The sequence below is a fragment of the Grus americana genome, chromosome 3, assembly GCF_028858705.1.
Source record: "Grus americana isolate bGruAme1 chromosome 3, bGruAme1.mat, whole genome shotgun sequence".
In the NCBI taxonomy this organism is placed as follows: domain Eukaryota; kingdom Metazoa; phylum Chordata; class Aves; order Gruiformes; family Gruidae; genus Grus; species Grus americana.
The window spans coordinates 92759272-92772533 of NC_072854.1; the positions used below are offsets into that span (position 1 = coordinate 92759272).

At 35.0% G+C, this 13262-nt stretch overlaps 1 protein-coding gene across 6 annotated transcripts in view; it reads right to left on the reverse strand.

The window, feature by feature from the left end:
- BTBD9 (BTB domain containing 9) overlaps positions 1 to 13262 on the reverse strand; it is a 136161-nt gene that overhangs the window by 101491 nt on the left and 21408 nt on the right. The window lies entirely within an intron of this gene.

A 13262-nucleotide genomic window follows, 5' to 3' on the forward strand; every position in this document is an offset into this window, starting at 1 on the left:
TTCCCTCCTACATCTTAAAATAAAATAAAAAAAAAAAATCTACTACCCAAAATGAAAAGCACAAACGTATTTCAGAATATCTGGATAAGAGTTCCCCATTTTGGTTCTTCATATTGGTGGTTATTACTTTATTTTAGCTACCCATTGCAACTCCCATATCTGTTAACTCTTATGTAGAACTTTGAAAATATCTACCTATAATTATTATGGAAGAAGTCCACTCTAAATCACCATGGCTGAACACTTGAAACACAACGCACAAGACAATATAAACCACAAAAAAAAAAATGTTCTTTCTTACCCTACAGTGATGCTAATTTGTACATATTCCTCTTTTATGACAAATCTTGCATTGTTAAGATGAGACACATTAATCTATTCCATCTCCATGGAACTGTTCAGTGTAAGAGTATTCTAGCCAAATTCAATGAAACCACTGTATTAAATGGGCTGGAGCTTAGTAATAACTGAAGAACTGACATGTTTGTACATAATCTGCTTGGCCCATAAATCAAGATAACTACAATGTCAACATAAAAGTTCTCCTTAAAAGACTAGGTGGGTAGGAAAGCTCCACAGTACTGCCAAGTCATTTCTTCCAGCCGACGTCTGAAGTAGCACCGACCAATTCTGAAAACCATAAGTTGCAAGGAGGAGCAGTGTGAGAGGAAGCAAAACAAAAGACATTCAGAGGACCCCATAAATAACTCTTTTCTCCTTTAAAAAGGCCACTAAAATGGGAAAAACACTACAGAGAGAACTAAAATGCTCAGTCCCTTCCTATCAGCCCGATACAATGCACCTTGTGTAAAAGCACTCTCCACCATTTGTGACTCCTGTGGTGACCTCTCCTTCCTCTTAAGCACTGCAACTACTTCAAGTAATTTCCATGGCAACTGCATACAGTTCCTAATTTTAATATCCAAACCAAATTCTTATCTGAATGATTGAAATAAAATACATAGTTCAGCTCCTTATGCAGATGTAATTCACTAGAAGCTAAAATGAAGATATTCAAGTCCAGTTATGCCTGAAAGACAAAAGAACGCAATTTTCCAGTTTTACAGCTGCTTTCAGAATTCTGCCTGAAGGATTCCACTTGGCAGTTACTTGGCTGCAAAACACTACTCCTATTCCATAGAATTTGAATACGAACTATTAAATCTATTAGATCAATAGTAATTTCTCCCACCTACACTTAAGAAATTGATATAACGTCCATAACATTTTCATACTGAAACATTTCCTTTTTAGGTAATACAGAACACATATATTCAACTTTTTCAATTGCATTACAGCAGTTGCTTACAATGTAAGCCATGAAGCTACATAATAAAGATTAATTATGAATTTCACAAAAATGGCAACTTTAAATGATGTACCACTGAGCTAACTTTAAAATAAAATAGGATAATAGATGTTCTTCAGTGCCTAGGTGCCCTCTTCCCCCCACCTTTTTTTTTTTTAATGTAACCACTAAATAAATTTGCTGGTTTGTTTCTGAACAGCTCAAACACTGGTCATCCACAGTACAAAATGGGAAAAAGTGTCAAGAACAAACAGAGTAAATATTCAGTGAAGGTATATTTTAAAATCAGTTAATTTTAAAAGATTTTATAAATGATAGACCAATGAAGTCCTCCAAATGCTGAAAAGGCTGGTCAAGAACAGTATTTCCTCTCACTCTCCCCACCTCCCATTAAAAAAAATGTTTAATTACCATCATCCCAAAACACACAGAATAAGGCATCACTGTGGGACATTTTTAACTGAGGTCCAACAGTTACCAAAGCTAACAGAGGAAACAGGCCAACCTGGGCAGACACTCAGTTTGCATTTCATGCATTGCTTTAAGCAATTTTCCTTAGCCAATGATTTGGAGGATTCTTTAAAAATAATTCTTGGAAGAAATGTGCACTAAACCTTATAGCATAGAATAAAATGTTCAGCCAACCTCCCTAGTTGCTAAATGCCTTTTTAGATTATTTTAGACACAAACTAATATTGTGTCTAAATTGAGAATTCCGACTTAGAATTTATTTAATTCATCTCATATCAACATCCTCTCTACTTCATTTGTACCATTTCTTCCCCCTCAAAAGTTTAAGTGATACACATCTAATTAAACGCAGAGCACTGTTTCTGAAAATAGCTTCCAATAGTCATTTTTTCCCCAATATCAATCAAATAGTCATTTCCTGAGTATAGGCCTTAACTGCACCCTGCTCTTGTACAAACATTCCCTCAAAGAAACGCTCATCTCTTCCGTTACATGCGCATCTCCCGTTCATAACATGAATGCCCCTAACTGGAAACAATTCCCAAAGGAACCAGGAATTAGTCGCATCATTTAGCTGCAGGCATTCGACTCGGGGAGCTACGCTGTGGGAAGTCACCTGAGGTTCCCCAGCACTATCAGTGAATATAAAAAGGCTCCTCTAAAAGGCATTCAAAACACCACATTTAGGTTCACTGCTCTCTACTAAATATATGTGCAATGTAGCAAGATTAGACTCCTCCAGCAATTTGTGTTACCTTTCATTGGCCTCTAGAATTATGTTGCTGTGAAGTCAGCCAACTTTTATCCTTCTCAGACTGTTTCTGTGAAACAGTACATGGTTCCATGCTGTAACAAATTTGACAGTAGTGGTCTCCAACCAATTCTTAAGTACTAGAAAAGTAAATACCTAGCAGTAAATACCTAGTAAATACCTAGCAGCACATTTTTCTGCAGAGCATCTCACATGTCGTATGAAAACTAAAGTGAGCATCTGCACTTCTACGGCATTCACACTGATGATAATAAACAAACAGATGCACAAGGCAAATTGGCTTAAGAACAGTCTCTTAAATTTTTCATTGAAGTTGTAGTAACAGAAGAATTCTTAATAATTAACCAGTTATGAAAAAAACATAAAGGAACCAACTTTTGTCAAAGAAGAATGAATTATTGGCATGTATTTTCCATACTATTAATCTGTAAACCAACTGTGCAAGTTAGAATTACTAACTATATATTATAACTAAAATTTCTAGAAGATAGTAGTTTTCTAGTTACTTTACCATGCCCATCAGCAGGACAGAAAGATGTGTCTTTTGAACAGTTTGGCTATGATTTTCTTTGCATTCATATAGGTGACAGGAAAAGAACAGTTTTGGTGGCTGTAGATACTTTTCCTGCTAGCTTGCTTGTGTATCTTTACTACAAACTTCACAAGTTCAACTTGCATAGGATCAACTTTCATGGATCTCTCACTCTCTACATAATAAGAGTGTCAGTCAGCTGTGAAAATAAAATATTCTAAACATGCTGTTGACCCCAAACTTTCTTAGTATATTCATTTCCAGACCCCTGTGGGGAAGACCAGTCAGGTGCTAGATGAGATGGTGCCAACACATGCTCAGATGCTAGAGGATAGTAAAGAGCCTTTAGTATCCTCCCAGAAATCAGGTGATGCATAGATGATGTAGATGAGGCACAGGTAACTACAAACCTTCCATAATACAAAGAATAAAAAGGGTTTAAGAAGTCTGAAAAAATAGATTTTCTAACAGTGAACAGCAGCTTCTGTTAAAATGATGAATTACACGGTCTTCTGTGTAAATTACATGCAAGTATGGCGAACCCCTTGACTGTAATTCAGTACTCGTCAATGTGTCTGACTACTGTTGATGATACGAGGAACATTCTCTTATTACTAATCTGCAGTATGTCAATCCGCAGCAAGAGGATAAAATACGTTCATAGTTTCTAGTTTCACCCAAGAGTGAATTATTTCAATTTCATTCATTTTCACTCCAAAGAAATAATATAGATTTGCCATATTGAAACAATTTGTTTCCCTTTCATTTACACACTTATCTGTGAAGGCAAGATGAAATATGACACAGGAAGTCATCTCTCTTTATAGCTGTTATATATGCTTTATAATTTACTACAAACTGGAATCATCAGCAATAATGTCTTCCAGCCCTTCACCCTATTTTGATCTACTGAAGTTTTAAAATCAGTTTTCATCAAAATATATATTAAATCCTTCCCTTAAAAAAGGGGATGAACTACAAACTGAATGGGAAGAGTGTCTATGTGTACACATACACCCAGTGTTCCACCCATCCTTAGTTTTCCCGCCTATTAAATTCAGAATCAAAAATACCCTCATAAAAAAGAAATGAACCAAAAATAACCCTCACTCTCCAAATAAAACATTAACATCACTAGTTAAACTGAAAAAAAAAATTAAATTGTCTTACGTCAGTGAAAGTCTTCATAAATATTCCTTTTACACAGAAAAATTGTCTTGCTACCAATACTGTAATAAAAGTAGTAAAAATAACAACAACAATAATTTAAAAAGCCAATCTCAGTAGTTCTTAGAAGTGAATTTTATCTGATAAAAACCTTATTAATATGCACTGAAAAACGTAACTGCTGTATGGAAACACCCTAAGGCACAATTGACTGTATGCCTTAATATTATGTACTCATAATTTACTCGTGATTTTTTCAAATGTCCAAACATATAACATTTAAACTCTTAATTTTTAGACTCTAAAAAGCTTGTTACAGAAACAGTAATGCATTACTTTATTTAAAAGAGCAATTAATTCAAAAGTAAGTTATTTTTAAACTCCATTATCCAAATGTTGACAGCATAAAGAGAGCGAGGGCTTCTGGTAAGTTAATGTAAAAATGAACATGTAACATCAAATCACATGGAAAGACAGTATAAATCCCCCCCCCCTTCAAATCCTACACATTTGAAAAATCACGTGTCTCAGAAAAAAACTCAAGTTCTTCAAATTCATAATGGTTTTTCATGAGTTTTCCAATCCAGTTTAATTGCAACCACTTAAAAATAAATCTGCAAAACAGTCAGATTCCCCCCCTCAACTCTACGTAGGAGGACTTGAAAGAAAACAATTATTTTAACTTCAGAATGTTTCACTCATTTAAAAAGACTATAATTCAAGTCATTAACTAAAATAATACCAACAAAAAATTTAAAATCCTGCATGTCCATCCTCTCCCCCAAAATAGATATTGCATAACTTGAGAAACTTCCCAGATAAGTTTAGAGAGAGATTTTGGAAAATGGAAACAAAACCCCCACATTCAACTTTAGCTTCTAAAGTATATCAGAAAATTAATCTTTGTAAATAGTGTGTAAACTTCAACCCAAAGAAATACTGCCAAATCCTACTTTTTCAAGCTTTAACACACGAATTGAACAAAAATGCAAGTCTCATGTGAGTCTCATGGTCAGTCGAAGAATTGTGAAAGCCAAAAGAAGATTTTTCATTTGCACAATACTGTCCATATTAAGAAAAGAGCCATGAAAGCTATGATCTTGTTTCTAAGCAGCCCAGGAAAGTTCTCGTTAGCACAGTCTCCTAGCCTGCAGATGAAAGTACGCTTTTTTGGGTAGCCAAATGCCAGGAGGTGGTGAGGAAATCACTGAAATATTGCACATCATTGTGAGGGGTGCCGAGAACACAAGAGAGCGTCATGCATACTTGCTTTATGCAGTGGCTACTGAGCTTTTGGAATCTGCTGCCACTAGAAGCTGTGGAAGCTGTTGGTAACTGCTGGATGAGAGAAGGACCTTAGACAAATGAAAGGCCAAGTATACTAACAGGACTGGGAGAGGTGTAAGGAGAAGGGAACACAGAGGATGGCCGGGCTGATAGGCTCTCCCTAACCAGCATCTCCTGCTCTCAGGGTCTGAGATAGGACACAGGGCTAGGCGCCCCTTGGTCTGACTCAACAGGGCCCTTAGGTTGTTAATGAGAATGCAGCTTGATTAGCCAACTTTGCAATTTGCCGTTAGAAGAGACAGGATAATTGAATTGAACAGAATACAGATTTAGAAATCAATATTTAATACACCTTGCATCACTGCTGTTATTCCCCAATACAAACAACAAATAAAATGGTATGAAGAAAAGTAATGAAGCCACTACTTCACTGATCACTAATGATGTGACTTACAGTATCTAAAATTTCCTAAAAGATCTTTATTACATCTCCAGTGAAGTATGGAAATGTGTCCCAATCTTACAAATGAAAAACAAGCATGAAAATATAAAGCTGTAAAAATTGCTTTGTGGTAAAAATCAAAACCCAAAAGCAGAATCTGCTATAAAGATCACTCTTTCTCTCTTTTAGAAGTCATTACAAATAATACACTAACTGCTGTCAGTAGCAGCCTAAAAATGATAAATCACATCTGGTTTTCATGTAATTATCCCTACTGTAAAAACCACTATCTTTTAAAACCTTTTTTCACTTGCATTGAGTTTTTCTTTCCCCAAACATGCTGTATTTTCTCTGTGTGATCTCTCTCTTCCATTGCTTTCTTTCCTTCACTCACTCATTTCTGTCAGTTGAAGATGCTTATGCACGCTTTCACAGCGTGTCTTATTTCCTATAAATTTGATTTGCTATCAGACCCAATTTGTTAATTTTTATTTATTGGTCTTTTCAGATTGATTTTTAATTTTCAACTGTTTGTGTCCTATCTTCTCCCGTATTAGGGGGTGAATATTCCTTTCATGGAAGAGAAAGCTATTTAAAAGCTACATCAAATGGAACTATCCCCCTAATCCTCCCACTTGAAACTAAGATAAGAAAGAGCAAGTACAATCCAAGCTCAAGAAGCTCAAGTTCAACACCAGTTCTACAAGCTTCTTTTGAGCAGAAAAAGAACACTGAATAAAACAGTTTAGTTTATGGCTTTCCCATTCATACACTGGTTTACACCTTTAAAAAGTGCTACACAGAAGATAAGATGAAGTTTGTGAAAAAAATCAAGTTTAACCACAGACAAATTTGCTTTACTATAAAATTTTTAACGTCACCCAAATTACTCCACAACTGAAATTGGCCTAGTGTTGGTTGACAGATGGCTATTTTATAAACTTAGAAACTGAAAAGTGATCCAAGTAAGTGTATTATTTGTTTTTTGTATACAATTTGAATATTCATAATGTGTAATTTTAAGTGTGGTACAGTGTTTCAGACACATCAACAAACCATGCTCATTATCTGCTGAGAAATGGAGAAAAAGAGAAACACTTTATAGAATGACATCAAAGAACTTCAACATACGGCTATCACTGATCAACAAACTAAAATAAACCAGAAATCTTACAAATTTGGCAAAACAAGATTTCCTTTTGTAAAAGCCTGTCTTTGTAAATACACATGACAAGTTTTCACAGTTAATTCTAGCTCTTGGAGTGTAACAGAAATCACAGAAGTGGATTTAAAGAAAAAAAGCGTTGATGATGCCTTTTAAACACAGATTTGTCTTATGCAACATTAACTTCAAAACACAACTTGCTGTAGAATTATTATGAACAATTTGATAATTTAGTGTTTAGGTGTATCTTTATGTATCACTGTCAAGCAGAATAACTACCGATAATTTGCATCTATGTCAGATCTCTTATGAGGTGAAAGAGCTTAAAAACAGACCTAGAAACAATTTACAGTTTAAGAAACTCACCATGAATACATCAAAATTCAGAATAGAAATTCTAACCATCTTACAAAAACCCCTGCTTGTTATGTTACACATGAGAAATATGTAATCTAGATCTCTTAAAAAGATAATTGTTTCTTCTAAACTAGAAACCAAAAAATAAGAACAGAACAGACTATATTTTTTTATAATTCATATCCAACAAACTGGATCGGCAGGCGCTCTCTCACATTTTTCAGGTATTTCTATACAAGCCATATTGACCCCTCTACATACACTTTTTTCAGACAAATACTCATTTTCAGAGGATGAGCTGTCTGGCAGGTTGTCATCAGCAGCTTAAATGCACGCTAGCTTTTTTGCTTTTCCTCAAAGCTGAGTTGGGGTCTTTCGGTTAGGATAACTGAAATTACTGTGGCAGAAACAGAGAAGGAATTTGAGAAGAAAAAAGCTGCCTTGATATATTTCTTGATGGAAAGTGTTATTGATTATGCCCATAGAGAAAGGAGATTCTACATCACTAGGACCGCATTTGGAACTGAAATTAGAGGTGCAAGCTTAAGATCAAAAGTATACATAATCTGAAATGAAGAAAGGGATCTTTTAAATCAATAAACACTCTGTCCCAGACGAGGCAACAGCTTTCTTGGATCCTGTGTAGACGATCTACATTGTTTGAAAAATCTGAGACCATTGCCTTATCTTAGGAAAATAAAAAAAGTGCCAGATTGAACACATACTGGGAAAAAAAGATGTTTAAACACTGGAAGATAGAAAGAAAATCAAGCAGCACCTAGTCACTAAAACAGAGACTTCAGGAAATCATTTCCTTGTATTTCACAAAGTTAAAAAGCAAGGTATCGGAAACATGCCAATAAAGATTCCTCAGTATGACCACTTCTACTAGAAAGAGTGATTAGCTCCTCTCCTCACCCCATAAAAAAAAAAAACCCACAAAAAAGAAAACTGTACGCCTGCAGTGAAAATTGTTTTGTGAAAATAACACCAGTGAAAACCCTCAAAGGTCTGGAGTGGAGTGACATTTCAAAATTGCTTTCTTTTAATAATATGTTTCTGTAATACAAACCAAGATAATTTTTTACTTATCTCTAGACATCACATTATCACTGTATTACATACATATTTGAATTAGGGAAAGATTTTAAGATTTCAGTTATCCAGAAAGGAAAAAAAGCTAATTTGTATTATGCAGCAAGGCTTGTTTTCCCCCCCGCCCCCCAAACTCTGAAATATCAGCATATCTGCACAGTTAGAAATAAAATATTTACACAACAGTCGATGCTTCCCAAAGCACAGTACAAATAAAGTAACTAATCAACATGTCGCCTATGCAACCATTTGTATTTCTCCAGTGCAGTAACGAAGGTAAAGATGGTTTCAGTTGCCCCAGTTTAATTATGCCATTTGTAAGAAGTCCTTTTCTAAGGATATAAATGACTTAGTGATGAAAACCTTTTCAAATGCTTTTCAGACTGACTGAAGGCCTTACCAGAGCTCCTGCCAGCAACTCTTAGTCTACGTATTTCAGTTAGGTCAGTGATGTAGTAGAGTTGCATTTTAAGTTAAAACAATGTTCAAAAGCCTCTTTTGGATGGCTATGTGCTTCTTCTAAACTGTTCTCCACTGGGGAAGAAAGCAGAATTACTTGCTTAAAAAAGCTAGTGCTAAAATAGATCTGCAGATACTGCTTTCTTCTCAGTTTCTTTCAAGTACCTGTGACCGTGCCTCAATTGCTCAAGATTAACGCCTCACTTGTTTCAACATCTTCCTAAATTGAACCATATTTGGAATGCCTTTTGGCAGAGTATTATCCACTAAGTTTCCACCAAGCACAGGAAAACTGCAAAATGGGTACCTACTACAGATAGGGATGTCAGAGACCTACTGGTAAAGCAGAAGGTGAGACATTGCTGCCTAATCAGTAACTAATTTCAATGAGTTACTCTCCCAAGTAGAAAGAAAAATGAAATGACTGCGCCATCACCAGCATAAAGCACAGGTATCTGAGGCTGCCTAGCCCAGAAGAAAATTAAAGAAAAAACTAAAATCTTGTCTAGCCTATACTTGAAAAAAACACATCTCTCTGCATGTTAGTACCTGCAAAATAATTGTGCCCAACTACCGACATTTCTTAGTTTAGAAATGCATTAGTACTGAAACATTTACTCTTTTTACATTTCGCTTTTTTCAGTGCTCAGGGGACAGGGCCTACAATTTAATTTGTCTCCACTCAGGCACAGGACTACAAATGGTATAATCATTGGTAGCAAAAACTGTTGATGCACTGAACAAAAAAACCCCACCCAATATCATCAATGCTTAATAAAAGGAAAGGCAAGAAATTCTCTCTTCACTGATAAATGCATTTAATACACGAGTACATCTTCTAAAGTAAAAATAATTCTACACCACATTTTCTATAGCAGCCAAGTACTTCAAGGGAAATCTGGAACACTTAGACATATTATAACACTACTAATTCAACCTACTAGTATTAGAAAACCTCAACATTTTTCAATTTAAAACAGATTTTTAAAAAAGAGGAAAAATAATATGCTTAAATAATTTCCCACATGTTCAGCATTATTCTACAGGCATCTATCAGTCCTTTTAATGGAAACATGTTTCAGGACCAAAAATTTATGCAGTAATAATTAATTAATAATTCCCTTTGATTAGTCACATTAGAATATCTCAAGAAGAGATAAGACAATAAAATAGTAGCAAATGCAGATTAAAATTGACCCTTTCCCCCTTTCATTATCTTTTTCAAATTCTGGTGTTACTGACAAAATAGCGTTACTTTTCAAACTATAAATTGGTCTGGTTGGGCAAATACCCCCCCAATTAAAACTCAGCAGCATCCAATGTCAGATGAAACATGGCAAACGAGTTGAGAGTTTCCTTCTGATTTAAGGTACCACCTCTGTACTTGCTCTCTCTATAGCAAAAACTGGAACGCTTCCGTAGATCTGGGCAGTTTAGTGCACAAGCACAACATACACTAGAAACAACAGTTTTCCTACAGGAGTTTAAACAGAAAGACAGTAAGTCTTCTAAACTTTTATTATAGTGACACCTTGTGGCTACATTTGCTTATTTTGATATCTCTCAAAATTGTTCATTTTCTTGTAATTGCTTTAACAAAGTTCTTCAAAATTTGTGGTCTAGGACAAAGTAAAAAGATGAAGCCACAAAACAAAAATGAGAGGATGAAGAAAAGTGAGAAGGATAAAACAGTGAATAGCATTGCCTGTTCAAAGATCTTTAGAGGTATTAACTTAATGTATTTGCACATTTTTATTCAAAAAAAAAAAAGAAAGAAAAAAAGCTGTGCGTTAGAATCACCGCTCTAACTGCTACCTCGATTTAAAAATCTGCCTTTTTTTTTTAATTAATGTACTATTGTTGCTTACCCATATTCAAACAAATATCCACGTGGGTTATGAACAATACCCTACAAGCAGCTCTTTTATGATTTTTATCACTGATTTCTTGAAACACAACACAATTCAATATTGTCAGGACTCTGGACTAAGTGCTAAGTAAGAAAGAGTTAACTTTTTAATATAATCAAGAAGATGGTATTCATTTTTTCAGGTTAACAACAGGGTAAACAGTTGACTTATTTAACAGGCACATACTAAAAATATTTGGAAATAGGAAAGAAAAATATTCACTTCAAAAATCAGTAACAAACCACACAAGGATAACAAATACACAAGCATTCTCTTCTACATTGTCGTAACTATTAAAAGAGGAAGCTGGAATAACTATGAACCTGACACTTGTTCCTAACTGTGACAGGAACCTGCTTACATGACTATTTTCCATCTCCCATCTTCCCCTTAAAGAAAGCCTTCAGCTCTACGTGAAAATTGCTATACAAGTGCTAACAATGAAACTAGCACCAAAAGAAATTCTAAAACCAAAAAAAACCAGTATCATATCAATAAAGAAAAAATTACCCCATAATCCCACTCTCTTATTTGCTTTTTCTGCATAGTATATGACTGTTCTAGAAGTATTTAAAGCGAAAATTAAGTCTAAAATACAGTTATGTCAATAAAAAGCCCAGGTATTATACCTAGCATTTTCTCTTACTAAAAAGCAAAACCAAAAAAACCCAGCAAACAAAACCAAAAAAAATACAGCAACACCTTCTCACCTGTTACACCAAGCTTCGATGCCTAAGAAATAATCTTCCTTGTAGAATTTAGCTTGTATACCTAAATCAGGGATTACATCCTACAAATCACAAATAAATCATCTTCTATGTGTGAGTAAGCATAAACAATCTTCTCATCTCCTTTTCTTTACAAGATTTCAGAGTCTTTCATCACTGCCCTTCCATATTCTATCTATTAATCTAGACAAAGGTTATGGCTGGCAAAAGTTATTCTGAACCTATTAAAACATAGACTGGAGCATACAAGTAAGTAACAGGAAAAAGAAAAGAGTGTAAATAATCTTACGTTACTTACTTGATTCTGCCTAATCAGTTTGGATGGCCTAGTATGTGCTTTGCCAAGTACAAGTTATCTTTCATGGGAAGCACAACAATGCCCTTAACTCTAACACTATTGTGAATATTCCACAATGCTCCATATATCAAAAAAACCCAAAGTCATGATAGAGACTGTGACACACATAATACAATAAATGACTTGTTAGAGAGACTGAACTGGTCTTAATTCATTGTGGTATAAATTATTTACTTTATTTACCAAGTAACTGCCAGAAGGTTGAGGTTTTTTCATCCGGCTAGTTTGAAAGAGGCATTGATTGTAGATTTGAAAATGGATAGATCTACTTAAGAGGAAACTGAAAGGTTTTCAAAAAACAAATAGATATCCCGACCTGCACCATGCAAATATAAGATACACCCCATCGATTTTTATGCCCATGGAAATGTTTGAATAGCTTCTTAAAACTCAGGTGAACACATTAGTTCAGCCCTTGACAGCTCTCACCTTGTGTAACTAATATTTATGTGAAAGGAAACACAGAAAGGCAACTAACCTTGCCTAATGTTACAGGGGTCATATTCTCTTTATATTCTAAGTTTGAACAATTGCTCTAGTATATCAGACACAGAGTGTCCTTCAACAATGCATACAGAATCTGGCACATTCTACTCCTTTGCTTCAAAAAAAGTGTAAATAAAAACCACAGTCAATAACCCTAGTCTCCAATTTTCCATTACTACTCAGAAGTCATCCTATACAGTGAGGCCACAAAGCACTTTGAGCTAAAATAAACTTTTTTAAAAATAAAAATTAAAAAAAAACAACCAAAAAACCCCCCAAAACCCCAAACACCACCTATCTCAAATCTATACTGGTAAGAAACTGCGCTGTGAAAAGATACTTAGTCCAGCATCTTCCACTGACAACGCATACAAACCTTTAAAAAAAATTGCTGCATGGTTCCCTCAGTTGTTGCTTGCAAAGAGATTATTATCTGCATTACTAAGACAAAAGGGGAATAAACAAACAGCAAGAAGACAGAGCAAAACACGATACTTGCAATGCACTCCTCAGTACTGCTGGCCATGAACAGGAAAATTTTGGCACTGGGACTTGTCACACTGACTCAAGAGTACACAGCACAAGCAGTGTTGAGCGATATGAAAACATAACTAGTTTTGGATGTAAATAATGTATTAACCTAGTGTTAATAAAATGTGAGTGATTTGCTGAATTGCATTACAGACTTCCTTTAAAAATGGAGCAGGCATTTACAATTTCAAAT